The sequence below is a fragment of the Tachypleus tridentatus genome, chromosome 12, assembly GCF_004210375.1.
Source record: "Tachypleus tridentatus isolate NWPU-2018 chromosome 12, ASM421037v1, whole genome shotgun sequence".
Lineage (NCBI taxonomy): Eukaryota > Metazoa > Arthropoda > Merostomata > Xiphosura > Limulidae > Tachypleus > Tachypleus tridentatus.
This window is the reverse complement of record NC_134836.1, coordinates 36,754,346-36,778,005: the sequence shown is the minus strand read 5'-3', so window position 1 is coordinate 36,778,005 and position 23,660 is coordinate 36,754,346. Positions and strand designations below refer to the sequence as shown.

At 33.0% G+C, this 23,660-nt stretch overlaps 2 long non-coding RNA genes across 10 annotated transcripts in view; one reads left to right on the top strand and one right to left on the bottom strand.

The window, feature by feature from the left end:
- LOC143235854 (uncharacterized) overlaps positions 1–21,890 on the bottom strand; it is a 29,711-nt gene extending 7,821 nt beyond the window's left edge. Inside the window, exon 1 of the long non-coding RNA XR_013019399.1 lies at positions 17,449–21,890. This is a non-coding gene — a long non-coding RNA (uncharacterized LOC143235854). The remainder of the gene's footprint in view (positions 1–17,448) is intronic.
- The window catches only part of LOC143235851 (uncharacterized), a 152,459-nt gene that overhangs the window by 12,291 nt on the left and 116,508 nt on the right, over positions 1–23,660 (top strand). For 5 of the 9 annotated variants that reach the window (XR_013019390.1, XR_013019392.1, XR_013019395.1 and 2 more), the window contains exon 1: positions 14,357–16,804. The exons of 1 other annotated variant lie outside the window; for it this stretch is intronic. This is a non-coding gene — a long non-coding RNA (uncharacterized LOC143235851). Of the gene's footprint in view, positions 1–7,394; positions 8,096–13,429; positions 16,805–23,660 lie in introns of those variants that run through there. 3 more of the 9 variants (XR_013019396.1, XR_013019393.1, XR_013019394.1) reach the window with 2 other exon arrangements.

Sequence of the window (23,660 nt, the reverse complement as noted above, 5' to 3'; positions counted from 1 at the left end):
TATTTCTTATAAACCTTGTGGTTACGCTTAGGCTTAATGACTACACGGTCTGTTGAATTGTGACTTAAACACGTACACATGTCTACGTTTGTATTAAAGATTTATCGTCAATAATGCTGCTAGTTAGAACATTTTTGTCTACTAGTCATTTCCACTACACATTACTCTCCTGTATTCTTTTTGAAGTGCATTTTCTGTTTATTATGAACTATTTCTAGGGCATTGCACCTACACAGTGCCATTAAGTGGGGAAGGGGAGGGCGTTTGCAGAATAATACGCACGTTTCTCGTCTTACAGTATTATCAGAACGAACCAGGAGAATCCTAGCATATTGCTACGATCAAAATATTTACTATACTCACCCGCTTACTGCTTTTCGTGAAAGCTTCACCTTATAGACTGGTTCTATAATACTTTTAACGAACATTAATAATGTCTATAATAGTAGTATTCCATGTTCCCTACCTGGAATATTACTGCATGCTTGCTTTGAGGTAATTTAGTCTTTCGGTTTTACTCTACTTCTGTATTGAATGTTAATGGTTTCTTACATTACTTCTACATTAACGTGATAGAAGGATCTTATGCTACTTATGTATCGAGGTGGCCCGGCATGGCCAAGCGTGTTAAGGCGTGCGACTCGTAATCTGAGGGTTGCGGGTTCGCATCCCCGTCGCGCCAAACATGCTCGCCCTTTCAGCCGTGGGGGCGTTATAATGTGACGGTCAATCCCACTATTCGTTGGTAAAAGAGTAGCCCAAGAGTTGGCGGTGAGTGGTGATAACTAGCTGCCTTCCCTCTAGTCTTACACTGCTAAATTAGGGACGGCTAGCACAGATAGCCCTCGAGTAGCTTTGTGCGAAATTCAAAAAGCAAAAGCAAACCAATATATTGAGGTGCTAATGGCATATTGTGCTACTTCTATTTTGAGGTGCCAGCACCATCTTCCGCTAATTCTATATTGTAGTGTTAATATCATTTTATGCTACTTCTGTATAGTAGTGTTAATAAAATCTTATGCTATATCTGTATTGTAGCGTTAATAGAATCTTATGCTACTTCCATATTGCAGCGTTAATTGAATTTTATGCTATTTCTATATTGTAGTGTTAATATAATCTTATGCTACTTCTATATTATAGTGTTAATATAGTCTTATGCTACTTCTATCTTGTAGTGTTAATAAAATGTTATGTTATTCTATATTGTAGTGTTAATAAAATCTTATGCTACGTCTTAATATAATCTTATGCTACGTCTTAATATAATCTTATGCTACTACTATTGAAATGCTAACAGTCTTCTGCTACTTCTGTATTGAAGTGCTAATAGGATATTATGCTACTTCTATATATAGATATTTACTGTTAAAATTTTGAATGGCTGAATTTATATAAATTTTGGCGTTTTGAAGCTTTAAATGTAATTTTATGTTTCTTTAGTTTTAGTTGTGCCATTAAAGGTTCGTTCTACAAAAATTCTGTGCGTTTTATGTGATTTTGTACTACAGTAATTATTTTTTTCATATACGGGTATATGTTATAAATTTTATCTGTATTATATTTTCTACTGTTTAGATTTCTATATTATTAAAATTAGAGTTACCATTAAATGCTGTGTTGTGATTTATCTAAATGACTTATTACATGATAATGTTTTACTCTCAGTGTAATTTTTTAACTATAGAACTTGTGATAAAATAGTGTTTTACTATTTATTAATGTGATGATTTATCTACAAGATATATAATAAGATAGTACTTTACTCTCAATGTGATAATTTAACAATGGGGCTTGTGATAAAATAATATTTTACTATTTATTAGTGTAAGGATTTAACTACAGGATATATAATAAGGTAATACTTTACTCTCAATGTGATAATTTAACAATGGGGCTTATAATAAAATAATATTTAATATTTATTAGTGTGAGGATTTAACTACAGGATATATAATAAGGTAATACTTTACTCTCAATGTGATAATTTAACAATGAGGCTTGTGATAAAATAATATTTTACCATTTATTAATGTGATGATTTATCCATAAGATATATAATAAGATAATACTTTACTCTCAGTGTGATAAGTTAACAATGGGGCTTGTGATAAAATAATATTTTACTATTTATTAGTGTGAGGATTTAACTACAGGATATATAATAAGGTAATACTTTACTCTTAATGTGATAATTTAACTATAGAACTTGTGATAAAATAATATTTTACTATTTATTAGTGTGATGATTTAACTACAGAATATATAATAAGGTAATACTTTACTCTCAGTGAGATAATTTAACAATAGGGCTTGTGATAATTTTTTACTTTCAGTATGATGATTTAACCGCAGAACTTATGATAAGATAATATTTTACTCTCATTTTAGTAATTTAACTGTAGGACTTGTGATAAGATAATATTTTACTCTCATTGTAGTAATTTAACTGTATGACTTGTGATAAGATAATATTTTACTTTTCATATGAATATTTAACTATAGGACTGTTTATAGGATAATATTATACTCTCAGTGAGTGTGTATTAGAGTATTCTCTATTCCCTCCTCCATTTTGTTTTTTGTTTTTTTGTAAGGACAACATTCTTTATATTGTATTCTTTTTATTGCAATTACTTTTACGAAGAGTAAAAGAAAATTCAAGCTCTGTTCGCTGTTTTGTCATTTTATACGAATGTATATATAAAAATTAACATAAAAACTACACCACATCATCCATGAAGCAACGAAGTAACATTTAAGTTAATAGAATTATAAGTAATGGAATTTAACACAATGCTAATAAGTTCATATTATTAAAACAAATAATTTACAGTAAAACGACTATTATACACTTTAGAGTCTAAACTGAGACTGAGCGAGTAGAGTACTCTTAGCAAATAGAAATTATGATTTGGAAATTTTCTCGTACAATATACAGTAATAGTAAGTGACGATAATTAGGGATGTTTGGCAGTTTTCAAATAAAGGGTATTGTTAAGCATCATAATTTATTTTGGACGAGATTCCAATTTATTATGTTACGTATTACTATTTCAAATAACTGGAAATTTTAACTTATAAGTTAATTTAATGTTAATATGTATCAAATTTATGATATCTGCCAACGAGATTGATACACACAATTTTCTTTCTTAACACAAATATATTTTAATACACAAGCAACAATACAATTGATATTAACGATTATTACAAATAATGATTTACATACAATAACTTTAAAAACTTACAGACAATAATGAATCTTATATCCAGTCTAGAACTGAATATTTTATCGAAGATCCAGGTACACGACGAGCAAATTAATACTGAGTTGATATTGTTACACCTCGCTTAAGCCAGCTATTTGTTGTTTCTTGATTGGCCTCACACCGTTTATAAGCTCACTTCTTACCGAGGAAGATATTTAATGTCCTCGTAGAAATAGTAACATCCGTAGTAATTCACTGAAATTGAACGGTTTGTAATGTTTGAAATCTATGAACATTTCTGGTCAACTTCTGTAGTTTTTCGTTTAATAGGTGTTAATCACAATTATAGCTTCGAAGCCTATAGCACACTGACTATAGCTGACCAATAGTAATAAATACTATCACTTGGTGCCTTGGTTTATATAGTTTAAAACGATATTTTAGAATGTTCAACAGTGTTTGAACACTACATCGTTTTCGTAAAACAAGTGTTATTGATTCTTACTCTCAAAAATCTTCTACAAATTTAGAAAACAGGAGGGACTTACGCAATACACATTCAACAATATAGGTCACATATATAAAAAAACAACTATACTGAAACAAACATACAACGATAAATCCGTTCAAGTAGTATACAGTACTGGTAAGTGACGATGATTAGGCATGTTGAAATGGGCTGTACTTCAGTTATAACCTGAACACTAACTTTGAAACAAAGGAAGACAACTAAAGAGTTAGTTCAAACAGTTATCTAAAGTTTGGACAAACTTTTCACATTATCTTGTCATTAGTATAAAGAAAGGTTTCACATTATCTTGTCATTAGTATAAAGAAAGGTTTCACATTATCTTGTCATCAGTATAAAGAAAGGTTACACATTATCTTGTCATTAGTACAAAGAAAGGTTTCACATTATCTTGTCATTAGTATAAAGAAAGGTTTCACATTATCTTGTCATTAGTATAAAGAAAGGTTTCACATTATCTTGTCATTAGTATAAAGAAAGGTTTCACATTATCTTGTCATTAGTATAAAGAAAGGTTTCACATTATCTTGTCATTAGTACAAAGAAAGGTTTCACATTATCTTGTCATTAGTATAAAGAAAGGTTTCACATTATCTTGTCATTAGTATAAAGAAAGGTTTCACATTATCTTGTCATTAGTATAAAGAAAGGTTTCACATTATCTTGTCATTAGTATAAAGAAAGGTTTCACATTATCTTGTCATTAGTACAAAGAAAGGTTTCACATTATATTGTCATTAGTATAAAGAAAGATTTCACGTTATCTTGTCATTAGTATAAAGAAAGGTTTCACATTATCTTGTCATTAGTATAAAGAAAGGTTTCACATTATCTTGTCATTAGTATAAAGAAAGGTATATTAAATTTACTCTCATAAACTACGTAATAGGTGATGTAGAGATTATGATTTAAAAATATCATGAAGTAATATTGAGGGTTATGATTCGAACTATAACGTTGGGAATTACGGTTTAAAATAGATGATATTGGAGTTATGGTTAGAAACAGTAAAGTACGTAAAGTTGGAGTTATGATTTTGAAACACCAAACATTAGTTGATATTGGTATTAATGTATTATAAACACTATATACTATGTAATATTGAGGGTCATGATTTTGAAAGTCCATATACAATATGTTATTGACTATGATGTAAAAATAATATACACTAGATGGTGTTGTGGGTTACGATTAAGAAGTACTGTATAGAGTGTGACGTTGATATTATGATTAAGAAACAATATACGCTAGATGACATTGTGGGTTATGAGTAAGAAACATTCTACACGGTGTGACGTTGTGGATTATGATTAAGAAACACTCTATAGTAGGTAATGTTGTGGGTTATGATTAATAAACATTGTACACTAGGTTATGTTGTGGGTTACGATTAAGAAACACTGTACACAATGTGATGTTACGGGTTATGATTAAGAAACACTCTATAGTAGGTGATGTTGTGGGTTATGATTAAGAAACATTCTACACAGTGTGACGTTGTGGGTTATGATTAAGAAACACTCTACACTAGGTGTTGTTGTGGGTTATGATTAATGTTGTGGGTGGTGATTAAGAAACATTCTACACAGTGTGACGTTGTGGGTTATGAAAAAACACTATACACTAGGTGATGTTGTGGGTTATGATTAAGACAACACTAAGAAACACTACACATGATTAGGTAATGTTCTGGGCTGTAATTAAGAAACACTATACACTAGGTGTTATTGTGGGTTATGATTAAGAAACATTCCACACAGTGTGACGTTGTGGGTTATGATTAAAAAACACTGTACACTAGGTAATGTTGTGGGTGGTGATTAAGAAACATTCTACACAGTGTGACGTTGTGGGTTATGATTAAGAAACACTCTACACTAGGTGTTGTTGTGGGTTATGATTAAAAAACACTATACACTAGGTGATGTTGTGGGTTATGATTAAGAAACACTCTACAGTAGGTAATGTTCTGGGCTGTAATTAAGAAACACTATACACTAGGTGTTATTGTGGGTTATGATTAAGAAACACTCTACAGTAGGTAATGTTCTGGGCTGTAATTAAGAAACACTATACACTAGGTGTTATTGTGGGTTATGATTAAGAAACATTCCACACAGTGTGACGTTGTGGGTTATGATTAAAAAACACTGTACACTAGGTAATGTTGTGGGTGGTGATTAAGAAACATTCTACACAGTGTGACGTTGTGGGTTATGATTAAGAAACACTCTACACTAGGTGTTGTTGTGGGTTATGATTAAAAAACACTATACACTAGGTGATGTTGTGGGTTATGATTAAGAAACACTCTACAGTAGGTAATGTTCTGGGCTGTAATTAAGAAACACTATACACTAGGTGTTATTGTGGGTTATGATTAAGAAACACTCTACAGTAGGTAATGTTCTGGGCTGTAATTAAGAAACACTATACACTAGGTGTTATTGTGGGTTATGATTAAGAAACATTCCACACAGTGTGACGTTGTGGGTTATGATTAAAAAACACTGTACACTAGGTAATGTTGTGGGTGGTGATTAAGAAAAACTATACATTTGAAATGTCAAGAAAGCATCCTTCGGGGTGTTCCAATGAAAGTGCTCTGTTGTCAGCATACTCAATTTGATAAAACCTTTTTTTTTTTTCATTTAGGAATATAATTTTAGCTTACCGTAACTATACTAGAGGATAACTTTTGTCTATCAAATTCCTGCAATAAAGCTAATTTTCTTACTGTAAAATTTAGTCGTAATTTATAGTATAAAAAATAAACCTTAAATTTGATGAGTAAATGTGTTCTTAGCGTAAAAACGTAAAGTATGCAGATACACACAAACTGATATAAACGTTAATATAAAAAGAAAGTTAACATTTTACTTCAATATCAACATCGTTTTAGTTTTTGTATGTGACTATCTTCATGATGTGATGTAGGTTTAAAAAAAGTGAGAAACTACCGAAAAATTAGTTTGAAACTAAACTACAATTGTAGCGCGTGGAAAATATTGGAATTCTATGTAGGGCAATACTAATATATGAAACATACATCCGTCGTCGTTGGTCGTTGTGTACGCTTTTGTTTTGTTTTTTATTAAGTACAAAGCTACACAATGGATTATCTGTGCTCTGCCCACCACGGGTATCGAAACCCAGTTTTTAGCGGTGTAAGTCCGCAGACATACCGCTGAACCACTGGGGGGCCGTGGTGTATGGAATAATGTTTGTGGTTTACTAAAGAACAAAACCATTCATTATTAATTACACATTGACACTTTAATATCTTCCACCATTTCCTTAGGTCAAAAAGAAATGCCAATAGTAAATATGTATACGTTTTTTCTAATTTTCGCTTTGTAAATAAATGTAGTATTAGGGTTATGCACTTGCGTTCTTGTGTGATCTGTTTCATGTGGATTGAAGTGAAATTGTCTTCTCGTTGTAAGGGTGATTCCTATTGGCATGTGTTTTGATGGGATATTGCTTTACTCTTGAACAACATTAGCAAAGACGCGATAACGACATCTTTCTTCAAAGGATTTGCCTAGTAACAGTTCTGTGAGATCATTCGCTACGATCCTATCACCAAACACCAGTTTCGAGATCATGTCCAGCAGGGCTGGATCCAACTCCGCCTCCTCTTTTATCCAACTATTCCAGTAGAATATATCGTTGCTATTGGACGAGTTCAAAAAGCAGCATGGCTTCTAAACGACGCTTTTGATCGCGCATGCTTAACTTTTCTTTTTACTTGTCACAGCGTAGTGTGGCGCGTCTAGAATGCTATCTTTTAGTACAAATATGGAAACCAGTTATTCTTTTTCATATGTCTGAACTAAAAGGAAAGTCTGGTGGCCGTCTTGGCTGCAACTCGGGCGCGTAGGAGCCGCAGTTCTCTCTTTCTTGTTACTGCTGAAACCGTAGTTTTATGTTCACGCGGAAACGTTTCCTTCCTTCTGTTAACGTACTTGACTTTTTTAAGGCCTCAGACGTGGTAGCTAGGAAGTTTTAAAACCCCAATAAGCACATTTTGTAAGTAAATGGTGTTAATAGTGGATATCACGCGAACAGGTTGAAACCAAGATGATAAAACACTAACAACAGCTGAATAAGGGCTTCTATCCAACAAATCAAAATTGAGATCTCTGTTTACGTCACACAGGTGTTAATAGCACGTACAAAAAATATAAAATGACTCAAGAACTTGAAAATAGACTAAGGATATGGGTCGTAGAGTTGCATAACAGTGATAGCAAAGCAAAAGCTAGCCAATACGTTTGTCATAAACAGGTGCGTTTTTATTAATTACCTAAATGGACCAACAGTGATCATTATACTGATCAAGTTGTACCAGGTAAGTGCCTACGTTTCTTTCCATAAAAACTGAGTTAGTATTAAATCTTTAAAGTAATGTTATGAAACATCTTAGTAAAATGCGTCATATATGTTGTTCGCCAAGTTATTTAGTTTGTAAAATACAGAACAAATCATACGAAATAATTACTGTTCATGGGAGGTAATCTGTGAATTCACTACGTAAATGTGTACATCTATACTGTTGGTATTAATATCAACGAACACGCTCAACTGTAAACTTGAAGGCTTAAAGGCAGAAAACGAAGTTTAATCCGTGTGGTGGACACAGAGCAGATAGATTAATATCCAGATTTGCTTTTAATAATAAATAGACATAGAAAACTCATGTTCACTATAAAAATGTTTCACATGGTTAGAATACATTACGATGATCTATTGTATTAGAAGGTAGGATGAAACAGCTGTCTCTTTTTTAAAATTTTAGGTTATCGAATTAGTAATTATTCAGCCTCTACTTTGTGCTTACTGACAACTTGAATGTAGAAACACTACTAAGCTCTCGACCAATTATAAGACTGGCTGAAAGATACGTGCTTTCCATGTGACCAGTCCAATCAATTAACGTACTTTTGGCGACTCGGTCTCTATCTAAATATGTTTGTTTGGCCCAACTGCTAATACAATTAGCCAACAGGTTTCCTCCTACAGTGTAGTTCTTATAGATATTGTCTGATACCACCCTGGTGTGAATGCCAATGGCCAGTGGTTGCCCTACCGTGTCCACACTATATCACTGTCTGAAAGGTTGGCCATCCCACCAAATTGTTGGTTGTTTGGATATACATAGGCAACTTACTGAATCACTAAAACGAGGTGCGGACAGAGCAATCTGAATGCCCTTCAAGCAAAAGAGGCTTCCAGGCACTCGTTTTGTTTGTTAACTGACATTTTATGGACTACATTTATGAAGACAGCAGAGTTCTCGTGCCGCCCCGTATCGTGAACCGTTGTTCAGTCTATGTCAAGAGCTATGTCATTGTTGAACTCTAACAACTAACTCTATTAATATTAATTTCCGATCATAACAAACTACGTATTTAGAGGGAAACTAAAAATCAACCCAGAATCAATATAGCTAATTAACATAATCTTATGTTCCTATTTATAAAGATTAGAATGAATTATTTTATAAGTTGGGTACCTTCACTGTTAACGATAATATCCGATATCTTAATTAATTCACATAAAAAAGTAATGATGTACTAATGATGTACAGTAACCATGCTTCATAAAATTCATAATGTACCTTTCGTGTGTGTGGTAATTGTTCACTCATATTCATGTTCGTGCTTTTTTTTTATCTCTTTAATATTTGCACGTTGTACGCACTTGCAGCATAAGTTTATTTATTATCTTTAAGCACGGCACTGTAATATTAATATAGCTTTATTTCTATTGAAGAAACAATTATAGCATTTGTACATCCCAGGAGAAATACCCTCTTCAAGTACACATCACACTCTAACCACGTTCTTTTAAGATGCACTGTGTTGAGCATTTCAGAACTAAATGTATCACAGTTTGTACATCATGTGCTAGTTTCATTAAGCAAAAACTGTTAACATCCTTTTCCAAATATAAGCTCCATACTACATTATACAGCTATCTATTCTTTTCCTCTATCATACGTTATCACGACAACTAAATTTAACCGTACATATATCATTGGGTGACAGCTTATATCGTTTATTAAGTGTAAAAATATATCCTTTGCTTGTGTTATAATGTGTAGCTGTATTTAGTGTCTCCCTGTGCACATACATATCTAAGTTTTGTATCTTTACGTAATCTTTATAAGTAAAATAATAAAGTAGATTTTTTTTACGTAATGCTTAGAGTTCTACAATGTCTCTTTACAATGTGTAAACATAAGTTTATATAGTGTATTTATATAATATCTTGATCTAATGTACTTTTATAATGTTTACATACGATAAGTTGATGTAATGTTTCATGTAACGAATATGCATGATATAACAACTAGTATATTGCTATAATGTTTATAAATACGATTATTCATCATGTAACGTTTTATTGCCATGTCTTTTTCACAATATTTCTACAATATCTGATTATTCTATCTCTTTAAGGTGTTTATAAACAAACATGCGACTGTATCCTGTGTATGTTATATTTACATATAATTTATTATAAGGTTCAGGACAACTTATGTGATGTTTACCTTTTATTATAATACCACACTATATGACAACTAACCGTGATGTCTGTATAACTAACTATACGTCCCATGACATCTAATTATAGTGTTTATCATAAGGCTTAAGATACCTAACTATAATGTCCCTATTTGAATATACCACACCTTATGACAACTAACCGTGATGTCTGTATAACTATAACTGTACGTCCCATGACATCTAACTATGATGTTAATCATAAGGCTTAAGACACCTCAATATAATGTCTGCATTTTTCATATTGTTACACATTATCACAAATAACAGTGATGTCTGTATTTATTAAAATATCACAATTTATGACAACTAATTGTAATGTGTATACTTTATTTTAACATGAACTTCATTACAACTAACTGTGATTAGTATATTTTATAATAATATAGCTATGGTGTGTGTATTTTATAACACACTTCATGACAACTAACTGTGATGAGTGTATTTTATAATGATATAGCTATGGTTGCGTATTTTATAACACACTTCATGACAACTAACTGTGATGAGTGTATTATAATAATATAGCCATGGTGTGTGTATTTTATAACACACTTTAAGACAACTAACTGTAATGAGTGTATTATAATAGTATCACACTATAACAACTAATTTGCCGTGTATACTTTATTGAAATATCAACTTTATCACAACAAACTCGATGTGCATATTTTACTCTGATATAACATTTCACGACAATTAATTGCTGTGTCGGTAGTTTATTTATAATATCACGCTTCATGGCAACTAATTGTGGTGTGTGTATTTTATTATATATCACACTTCATGACAACTAACTGTAGTGTGTGTATTTGTTATAATATCACACTTCATGACAACTAACTGTGGTGTGTGTACTTGTTATAATATTACACTTTATGATAAATAACCATGATTTCTGTACATCTTAAGCCTAACTAGTGTATCTTTCCATTTTTTTTTACATACTTTATCATTCCATCTAAATGAAGTATATATATATATATATATATATATATCTCCGTGTATATACGCAGACATTTACGTATCTTTTATATCTGTAGACAGTCTTTACCTAATGTTTATGTAACAAGCGATGCTGCGGTACCAATAAATCATAACCTACAAGAGTTTTAGTTCTACGAAATTACGTATTGTCTGAGAGAAATGATGCATATAAAAATTGTAAACTGATGCATTATTTTAGTGTTTTCAAGGCTTTAACTGTTTGCAGTTCGTATTCATACACGACATTTATATAGTACTAATGTGGTAGTGCCGTATAGCATGTTTACATGACAGCAACAATAAAGTGTGTAAATGCTGTCCTTTGCCTAATAACACGACTGTAACATCTATACATTATGGTTGTGTAATGTCAATGAGTTAAAGCATGTTGGTCATGTTTTCGCCTTATGACATGACTATAACGTTTTACGTTTAAATAATTTCAGTGATATAGTATCTGTACATTACTGTCTTTATGACCAGATTGTATTCATGACGTGGCATTACTATACGTAAGTTCTGACCTGTGACTATAGTGTACATTGTATTTGTTCGCATTATGATTTAACTTCTTCATTTGCTTATTATGTCTGTTCCCTTTGTGGCATCGCTTCTTTATCTGTACATTTTATTTAATCACATTATAGCATGACTTCTTTATATGTATATTATGTTTGTTCACCTACTGACATGACCTTCTTATTTGTATATTCTATTTGTTCACCTGTTGACATCACTTCTTTATCTGTATATTATGTTTTGTTACTTTGTGATGCAGTTGAAGAGGTCGTACCGATAGTTTCTATACAATTACATTTGAGTCGAATGTTTCTACCTCACATATTATATACTTATAGTTCTTACACATTATTTAGTATATGACTGTAGTGTCCGTACATGAACTTTGTAAAACTTAAGAAGGTGTGTAGTGTCTTGCACATTAATGTAGCACACCTTTTAACAAGCTTACAATGTTTGTACGTTTACATGCTGATGTATGTCTGAAGAGTTTGTAGATATGTTTACTCACTCAAAAACACGATTCGAATGCCTGCATATTATTTCATACCCTAACACACGAATATGAATTTTTTCAATACATTTATTCACCAATATAAAGTACCTGGTATATTATGTGTGTTGACTTGAAACTATAGTGTCTACTTGTATATATCTGCTGTCCTGTGTTTGTAGTGTATACCTAACCTACTGTGTTTATCTGCTAATTTGTGATTGTAATGTATACCTGCTGTGTTTATCTGCTGATCTGAGAGATTGTAATGTATACCTACTGTGTTTTTCTGATGATATGTGATTGTAGTGTATACCTACTGTGTTTATCTAATGATCTGTGATTGTAGTGTATACCTACTGTGTTTATCTACTGATCTATAATTGTAGTGTATACCTACTGTGTTTATCTGCTGATCTATAATTGTAGTGTATACCTACTGTGTTTATCTGCTGATCTATAATTGTAGTGTATACCTACTGTGTTTATCTGCTGATCTATGATCGTAGTGTATACCTACTGTGTTTATCTAATGATCTGTGATTGTAGTGTATACCTGCTGTGTTTATCTGCTGATCTGAAATTGTAGTGTATACCTACTGTCTTTATCTAATGATCTGTGATTGTAGTGTATATCTACCATGTTTATCTGCTAATCTGTGATTGTAGTGTATACCTACTGTGTTTATCTGCTGATCTATGATTGTAGTGTATACCTACTGTGTTTATCTGCTAATCTGTAGTTGCAGTGTCTACTTGTTTGTATTTGCTGACCTGTGATTGTAGTGTGTATCTACCATGTTTATCTGCTAATCTGTGATTGTAGTGTATACCTATTGTGTTTATCTGCTGACCTGTGAATGTAGTGTCTACATGTGTATACCTGTTGACCTGTGACTGTAGTATCACATTCTGTACGTATCTGCTGAAATGTTATCTGTATACTGTGTTTACGTAAAACCAGTGTATTGATGTAGAAGTGCATAAGCTACAGTTGTACATTATGTCTGCTGGGTTTACCTACCTTGTAGCACATACTGTAATAGTGCTATACGAACTTGGGCAATGTTTTATGTGATTTATAGTCTAATATTTGATGTTAGGGCCAACCATACTTCTTTCTTTTCTTTTTATTTTTCATTTAGCACAAATAAACTGCGTCATATAATTTATCTTGCGCACAATTTGAAGTTTACTTAATTATACATTGAAAACTATGAAATCTTAATTTCCAGCGTGCTGTGATTCACATGTTTGCTTAGATGTGCTAGTTAATCGCATACAAAAGACCTTTCTTCAAGACAAGTAATTATATGACTATTTCTGTTCATTCTATTAAAACAAAAACTCATCGGATTAAGATACAAGAACCATATACTTTCTTAGTGTGTGCAAATGAACTTAAAGCTGAAATTACGTGCAACTGGTCAAGAACTTACCGAAATAACAGAGAAACATTTTCAACATGAAATTCTGGTTGTAAATGTATCCACATATCCCATAGTACTAGGTTCCTTATTCATAATATGTTCCTCAAACTGTGGCATCAAGAAAAGATATACACGTACGTACACGCACGTGATACATGTACACTGCTTTTTAGTTCTATGTAAATGTATATTCCTTAGTGTATCAGTGGCGTTCGGATACCTGGGATTGAGATTAATCGAAGCAAAGCTATAGGGGTCTTTGATGCAGCACATATAAGTTCTTTAGAGGACGCCCTTGGCTTTGTTATGGAACAAAGGGATGTGAGGTGAACGTGATCAACCAATGGTAGGGGAAGGTGAACAGTGAGGCTCCAGGAACCTTCAGGGTTCAGACAAGAACTGTCCTAAGTCGCAATATCGGGTCCGCTCAACATCTTATCCAATCTACAGAATTTTGAGAGTCCCCCCAAAAAAAAAACTACAGGGCTAAGTTTTAAACCAGATTGTTTAAACACTGCTTTTTATTTATAATATCCTATTAACTTATTGAATATATAGTCTCAGTCAGTAGATTTAATACATTTTGTAGAAAATATAATGAAAGAAACTTGATATAATTATTTTCTACCTGTATCCAGGGTACAAACATGACAACATCAACTGTCAACTTGTCCAATGTGGATTCACTTAGTGTCACGGATGTAAATCTCTAACATAAAATATACAAATTATAAATCGCTTATGTTAACCTCTTTGTTTTATTAAAACACTGGAATAACTAAAATTGAAATAAACAGTCCAGATTACCTTTAACATTATTGTTTACCTCAGCATAGATTGCCTTTCTTAATATTGTCTAAATAAGCACGTATTACCTAGGATTCCTTTATTTGTATTGCCTACATTAACACAAATTACTTGTATTTGCATTTTCTATATTAGCATGAATTGCCTTTATTTGTAATGTCAACATTAGCATGAATTACCTTTACTTGTATTGTATAATTAGCATGAATTACTTTTATTTGTATCGTCTACATTAGTATAGACTGACTATTGATATTGTCTTCATTAGCATGGATTATCTTTATTTGCATAGGAGCTCTCCCATTAAAAAACCAATAACATGAAAATTTGGAAAACTTGTAGAATCGAATGTGGTTAATTCAGCAGTCATTTCACCAGAAGTTGCTAAATTTACAGTTCTTCAGGGGTAAAAGAAAAACTACTCACAATAACCTTGGATACATCTGTATTATTACGTTTATAAAAATAACGTATTTAATTAAATCAAGTAAAAGATGGTTTTTTAAATTAGTCTTCAATTAAACAGTCTATTAGTAACAATACGCTTTGTTTGTGTTGAATTTCGCAGAAAGCTACTCGAGGGCTATCTGCGCTAGCCGTCCCTAATATAGCAGTGTAAGACTAGATGGAAGGCAGCTAGTCAGCACCACCGACCGCCAACTCTTGGGCTACTTTTTCACCAACGAATAGTGTGATTGACCGTCACATTATATCGCCCTTAAGGCTGAAAGGGCATGTTTGATGCGACAGGAATTCGAACCCGCGACCCTCGGATTACGAGTCGAGTGCCTTAACCACCTGGTCATGTCGGGCCGCAACAATAAGCTACTAGCAACAATAAGTTAGCGCAGATAGCTCTCGTGTCGCTTTGCGCGAAATTCAAAACAAACAAAAAGTCATCACAGTTATTTAATTCAATCGATTAAAGTACGGCCTCCACTAAAGAAAGTCACTAAGTTTTTTATAAAATTCGATCAAACAAAGGTCATTATTAATAAATAAGTCATTACTATTGGTCAAAACATTTGATTAAATAAAGCCCATTATAAACAAATAGTCACTAAAATTATGTAAAACATTATATTAAACGTAGTCTGTTGCTAAAATAATAGTTTCCCATAAGATTTTTTTGTATTTTTAAAGAGCGTTTTGTTTCGCATTTTCTAACGTCGATTGCTGGATGGAAGAAACATATTATGGTATGTCGATATTGTGTCTGAAAACATGCCTGAAATTAGTTTTTCACACGTATTACCTAGTAAGCTATAGCTGTTATATGAAAAGATTGCAAACAAGTAAATAAAAAAACAGACAAAACAAAACACATTCAACTCTTCACCAGTTAACCAGATGGCAGGCTCAATCAACCGCTGCTTATTCTAGTCAGTACACGTACTGCACGAATGCTACCTCTATATTGGTCAGAGGTTATGTCTTCCCACACAGTTCGATAATACTTTGACATTTAACTTTCTGAAGTTTGAAATCAGTCAAAATCAATACAATAAACAGTCGCCTCACCTGACTTGTGTCCCTTCTGTGTCGCTTAGAAACAACAGCATCCAAATTTCAAATCTCAAACGAGAATCCACAACATTCGTGAGTTTTTTTTTTTTTTTTTATTTTTTTTTTACGTTTAGCACCACTTATTGCGGTGTATGTGTCTCTACAACCCCACCCTGTCTGTTGCGACTTTGGTACAGCCTGATTTCAAGCGAGGAGCTTTTTTTTTTTTTTTTACGTGTAAAGGATGAAAGAGGGAGCACGAGAGGTGAGGGGGGGGTTAGGGACATGAAAATATTTTTTATGAGTGCTCCAGGCAAACGGTTGGTACCAAGGCCTGTTGGCTGTTTCGCTCACTCGTGATGCTACACCACGCGACGAAACACCGCTCGCGCTCGTAACTGCGTTATTGGTGAACGGTCGACATAAGTTACTGATTAATAATTCACTATAAATATCTTCAGTAAATTTGAAACAATCCTACATTTTTCTGCGTTGGTGGATATGTGACGTGCACGAAGTGTTATATTCTGCTAGCTCCTCGTACTCATTTATCCGGGTTAAAGTCTGGCGCCGAGCGGAATACTTAGAACGGCTTAGCCGCTTGGTTAGATGAAGAACGACGACCTACATCAGTGTGGAATCAGGCCTAAGCTTTGAGACTCGCAGAATCGCAAAGCACTCAGCTGTACGGATGAGGTTTTTGTATTGCCTGTTACACACTGGTCCAATTTCGTTCTTTTCATCTCCAGGTAAGGTAACTACAACGAAAAAATACTCTTAATAATTGCTAACTGCTTCTTTCTAGGTTTAACTGTGAGAATTATATCCAATAGGTGAGCCCCCTTGTGTTTCATTCAGCTTGTAAGATTCAAACTTCAGAAAAAATATATTGCATATTTATTTCTTCCAGTGATTAAGTTTATTTGAATGATTAGAGTTGAAATGACCATTTAGCATATCAACTTCAACAGGCAAAAGTGATATATTCTCGTAACTTACATAGAGGAAAAGGTTTAGATAATAATAATAATAATAAATTAATTGTATAATTTGAAAACAGCCATTTGGCTACAGGATGAAGACTGCACAGAAACACGTAGGGCTTCAAAATAGCCTCACTAATAAGAGTATTAGGGCTAAACTTTGGTTATCGTAAATTGGGAAAACAAGAAATTACAACGCATGGAGAGACTATGGTAGAACCCTTCATCCAAATGTTACTTTATGATAAATTATAATAATTTTTGGCGCCACTGAATCTTTCTTCATCGCTTAACTTCAGGAATAAAAGTTATTTGAGCAATATAAAGTGTTTTTGCGAGTTTCAAACACACATCAGCTTTTTAGTACGCTGAATATTCTGACACACGTTCCACGTTTCGTTTTTACTTACGTGAGGATCAAAGTTAAGTCCAGAGTTTCGTTCACCAGTCGTCTGAGTATATTAAAGCAACTTGAGAAAACTGCAACTACAGTTATAATAGGGTTGAACGTGATCAGCGCGTAGAAGTCAGCAGCTAAAGCTTCTAGCAATTACGAATATGATGAAACCACGTCGTTAGTTAAGACATGCGTAGAACCTCTCCAGTCGTTTCGGCAAATGACAGAATCTGCCTTTTTATAGCGTGACTCACGCCTTACAAATATCAGTTACTGCGATCCATTTCTGAGATGTGGAGCTATACATATACACTAGCATGTAGTGGCATTAACGAAGGATAACTGGACGTATGCTACTATTCCTGCTATTAAAGAATCTACTTAAGTGGCGACGTTTTGGCTCTCAGCGGTATTGTAAAAGTGTACCTCTGTTCCTCTCGCAGTCTTTTGTGAAGAAAACTTTATTAACTACACATTAATTCGTCTCTTACTTAACCATGTGGTTGTCGGTGAGGTCGTGCTAAGTATGTTTAATGTGTAGTAACGGTGCCTCGAAATGATCTTATAGTGAATTTCGCATCATAATTAAAAATTACTTAAAGCGAAATAAATCGCCTTCGAAAAGAATGTCTGTCTAGTGCTTTAAACTGCTTGGATTCCTTTATAGCTATTGGCCTATGAAAGGTGAAATTCTTAGAAGCAGAAGAATATTTTGTGCTCCAGGTTTATGTTCTCAGAACGTATGTGTTCTATATAATTGTTATAGGTTTTTGATTTTCTTCACCACTGTGTTACTACATGCATGGTTCATAACTTCTACATGTGCTATATGATATTTGATTGAACTAAAACCATCATATATCTATCAGGCCTTTTAAATATCATTATTCTTCTCCTGAGTTTGTTGAAATAAATTTCTATACGTATTTTTTCTTTCAAAGCTGATTTCTTATGTTACTCAGTTATTTTGTAGGAAAGGTTGTTTTTATTCACATTTTTTTAAGGAAACGGTTCCAGTATAATTTCTACCCTATATTAATTAGTGACGACCTGTAATGTGGACATTGGGTTAGAATACAATAAAAAGCGCATTTTTTTTCTAATTTATGACAAGTGATCGCTAATCATAAGAATTGAAATTATGCCGAAATATATATGAATGAAGTTTCACTTGAATTCGAACCGAATACTCATCAAAGACTTAACTACGTTCCCAGTCTCAGATTTGTATAACTTAACAACACGTGTTTCAAATTTGAGACGTGTACAGCTTAACGCCATGTTTCAAGTCTGAGATTTGTATAACTTAACGCTAATGTTTCAAGTCTGGATCTGTATAACTTAACGCTAATGTCTCAAACCTGAGATTTGTATAACTTAACGCTAATGTTTCAAGTCTGAGATTTGTATAACTTAACGCTAATGTTTCAGGTCTGAGATCTGTATAACTTAACGCTAATGTTTCAAATCTGAGATCTGTATAACTTAACGCTAATGTTTCAAGTCTGAAACTTATATAGTTTAACAGTGCATCTGAGACTTGTAGCCGATACAGTCACTGCTGACCCCGCTAGTACAGCGGTAAGTCTACGGATTTACAACGCTAAAATCAGGGGTTTGATTCCACTCGGTGGGCTCAGCTGGTAGCTCGATGTGGCTTTGCTATATGAAAACAAACACACACAGGCACTGCTGATGTCGTAACTTCTTAAGGTTTTTTGGTTGTTTTTTTTCACGTACGTATTTCACACGCGAGTTAAGAATAGAAACATAAGTCAATGTCATTTTTTAACGGTTTTATTTTTATCGACATTTTTTATATAAGGCATCCAACAAAGGGCACAATATCTGTATTCAAAGTTCATTTTATCTCGTGTACGTTTGTGTGAGAATTTGTCAACAGTATCAAATCACCAAATCATTTTTAGTAATTCATTTTATCTATATTTAGTTCTATAAATATATATGGTATTATTGTATTTTGACTGTTACTTTGTTTGTTTTTTCAGAAACTAATAATCACGTATAGATTCTAGTTGATAGATCTAATTTTAGCATCGTTTCATAATATCATTGTCTTTCCTGTTATAAAGACTGGAAGATGTGCTATTCGTTTACTATACTAATGTCTTCAGAATAGGATTTCGAACATGCAACTCGCCTATACCCAAATCGTTTACTCGTGGTGTTCTTAACTTGGACCACAAAACAACATGTAGAAATAATGATGGTTATATAATGCTTGAAATAAACATTTAGTAAGATGTGATGTATTAAATTACGAAATATATGCATTTTGCACATTGTGAGATAATTCTTGTCATAGTTAGAAACTGTTTTCAAAAGTGTAAAGCCAGTATACTTCTGTCCATCTTAACAGCAGTTTGGTATGTTAGTCACATAGGTTTATCAGTGATTGAATATTTCAAAAACATATTGAATATTATGGACTTTAAAAACCGAGATAGAATTAAGAACATTGAAGAATAGGATTAACAACTCGCCTTCGTAGCATTAATGTCTAAAACTGATCATTTATCACCTACAACTTTCTATTACATCTACCGTTTTATGAAAAAATAAAATAAAAATCATTCAACTTCCAATGTTCTGTGTAACTAAACGGTTTTAGTGACTTATTAACAAGTTCCTTGGAACTGGAGCAATTTGTTTCATGCACAAAAAATATGTATTTTTAAACTTGTTAAAGTCTTTAACATGGAATTCCTTGCAATGCTGTGAATTGTGGTAATTGTTTGTTTATAATGTTAACTAAACCTTTAGGACTGATCTTCTACCAAGACTTGCCATAAACTATTATTCTATTCTACTTTATATCATCAGCTGATAAATAAATAATTTTATAAGTATTATTTCAAAGAAGACACAAGCAATAACTAATTGGAGATCGTTCCTCAGATTGAAGTCATCTGACAAATCAGCAGACAAAAACTGACCTGATTGTAGCTTACCTAATATTAACAAAAGATATTGTTGCTTACCTAACAATAACTATCCAGACGGTAGCTTACCTAACAGTAACAAACCAGATTATATCTTATCTAACAATAATTAACAACGTTATAGCTTACCTAACAATACCTAACCAGACGGTAGCTTACTTACAAATAACTAACCGTATTATATCTTACCTAATAATAACTAATCACGTTGTAGTTTACCCAACAAAGGTTAACCAGACTAGTTTTTCTCACAATAAATAACTAGACTTTAGCTTATCTAACATTAGCTAAGAAGATTATACGTTACCTAACAATAAATAAACACATTGTAACTTACCTGGCATTAACCCAACGGCCTACAACTCACTACATCATAGTTTGCCTGATAAGAAGTCACTGAGCTGTAGCTCACCTCAGTAAATTGTAGCTAATAGCCTTTTACAGAATAATAGCTCGATGTATTTTAGTTTGCCTATCAGTAATTAATCAGACTGTAGCTTATCTGTGCAAAAAACCACTAAACTGTAGTTTACTTTAACAGACTGCAGCTGATACTCTTTTACAGGATAATAACTATCCGGGTTTCAACTTGTCTGATAGTAATCAACCGAATTGTAGCTTATCTGACAATAACTATACAAACTTATAGTCTATTAGATAATAACTCTCCGGATTTAAGTTGCCTGACAATGATTAACCAAATTGTAATTTATCTGAGAGTAATTATCCATACGAAAATTCATTAAAAAATAGCCTACTAGGCAGCAACTAGTCAACAGTTCTCCAAATAGTTCTGACAGTCAGTAACTGTACAGTAACTCATCAATGTCTTTCATATAATAACAATTCAAATAACTGCTTACGTGAAAGAAACTATGTTTAACAAAAAAGAACATAATATATAATTTCTTTATCAACGCCAGCTAACCAGCAATAACTTCTCACGTAGTAGCTTATGCATTGCTGGTAGTGTCCTGAAAATGGCTGACTAAACAATCTCTCCTGGGTTGGTACTTTTCTGGAAATTGCTAACCTACTAGTAACCTTTTCCAGACTAATAACTGACTTGAAAGTAACTTGCATAGTTGTGACTTTTGTGATATTGTACATGTACTTAGGAATGGGTAGAGGAAACATTAATATATTCGAGTAGTAAATATTATGTTTCAATGTTAAAATTATGTGTGTATGTGTGTGTGTATTTGGAAACGAGGCTTAATCGTCTCTGAACTAACGTAATCCAGGCATAAAATGTATTCAGATCCACACTACCAGGAATAACAGTTTTCATAACGTGAATCTCGTCATGAAAGACAGGTGTACACAAAGTTCTGTGTACAAAAAAACACACCAAGATCACCACTGTTCCCACACCTCTACTGTAAACACCCAGGCTACGTCAAACAAAGAACCATAAAAGGAAAACCTTGGGTAGTGCCAACCGGAGTTCGTGTTAAACCCAAAGTACACTGATAGGGGTGAACGTGCTCTGCACGTAGATAAAGTTCATTACGTATATAATGTCATTAGTTAGCCTATCAAGTTACTTTGGCAAATGACATCACACTAGTTAAGGGACTAAATGTATTACAGAAAACAAGTATGGAAAAAACTTCTTAAGATTTTGTCAGAACATGTATCTCTGAAATCACCTGCCTGTAATTACGTTCACTAATTCTCACATAGGTAAAGTAATTATGTACCAGATCAAGAAAGAGATAAAGTGGCCTATTACATATCAAACGAGGTAAAGATCTATAACAACACTGCAAAAACCATCTAATATAAATTACTTCTTTAACTGCACAAGCCAATCCTTAGCAGGAACCGAAATGTTCTTCGATACTAGTAAAGTTCTATTGTCTCATACATTTATTCTGTGGCACAGCGGTATATCTGCGGACTCACACTGCTAGAAACCGGGTTTCGATACCCGTGGTGGGCAGTGCACAGATAGCTCATTGTGTAGCTTTGTGCTTAGTTCCAAACAGCAACAGTTGTTCAGTGGGTTGTACTACGTGATCCTTCAGATTAACAGATCTAGCCAAGCGAAGAAAACACAGACATAATACTTATCTCAGAAAATAGGAGTCAGTAATGATATTTTGTAGTTAATGCTTTTAACTCACCAGGATAAACTCGCTAGATTTTAGTTTGCCTAACAGTAGTTAATTAGATTGTGGTATTGTACAGGTCATTCAAATTCATAGTACTTGTAATTAATTCATATGTATTGTATTTTCCGTGTGTATATCTTATTTTTATGTTTATCCGTCTTTCTATCTTTAGACTTCAGTAATCTAGATGAATATTCTACTAATCTTTACTATTGATATTTGTATCCACCATCTTCTATAATCCTCTGGTAAAAAACTTGTCTTTTAGTTAAATTATCTGACTGTTGACTAGAAGAACGATAATCCCAGGTATAACCATTTAAATTACAACAATTAATCAAACATTATCTTTTCAGATAATAGTGTACCTGACAGAAACTAATATTACAGTAGCTCCTGGTTTAGTTATTCAACTGACAACAACTAATAAAACGTTATATTTTAAGATAATAGTTTACCAAATAGAAACTAATATTACAGTAGCTCCTGGTTTAGTTATTCAACTGACAACAACTAATAAAACGTTATATTATAAGATAATAGTTTACCTAATAGAAACTAATATTACAGTAGCTCCTGGTTTAGTTATTCAACTGACAACAACTAATAAAACGTTATATTTTAAGATAATAGTTTACCAAATAGAAACTAATATTACAGTAGCTCCTGGTTTAGTTGTTTAACCACAAAAACACTTTACCTTATTAATCTATTATCTTTTCACCGAAGACACTGCTTGATATCTGTATGTATAAAAATCCGTGGACTTCGTATACTGAATAAGGTGCCACACAAACATATTAGCTCAGAAAAACATACTGGTAGGGGTTATGGAAAAACTAGCTAACTGGCTTGCAGAATTTTGGATGGGAGAAAAACTAGACCCTTATTACTAATGGAGTACCTCAGGAGTCAGTGATTGGGTCTTTGTTTTTCATTTGATACTGATAGGAGCAAAGTAGTAAATTAATAAAATTTAATGATAAACATTGGGTTCTTTTAGATGTATTGAAAATCTGAGATGTTACCTAATGACGTGTATCATTTAACGAGTTCAACAAAGAGTTGGCAAAAAAAAAAAACCGCTTTTAATTATAGTAAGTGCAAGATAATGCACTTGGGTTATCATAATTTGGACCACATGA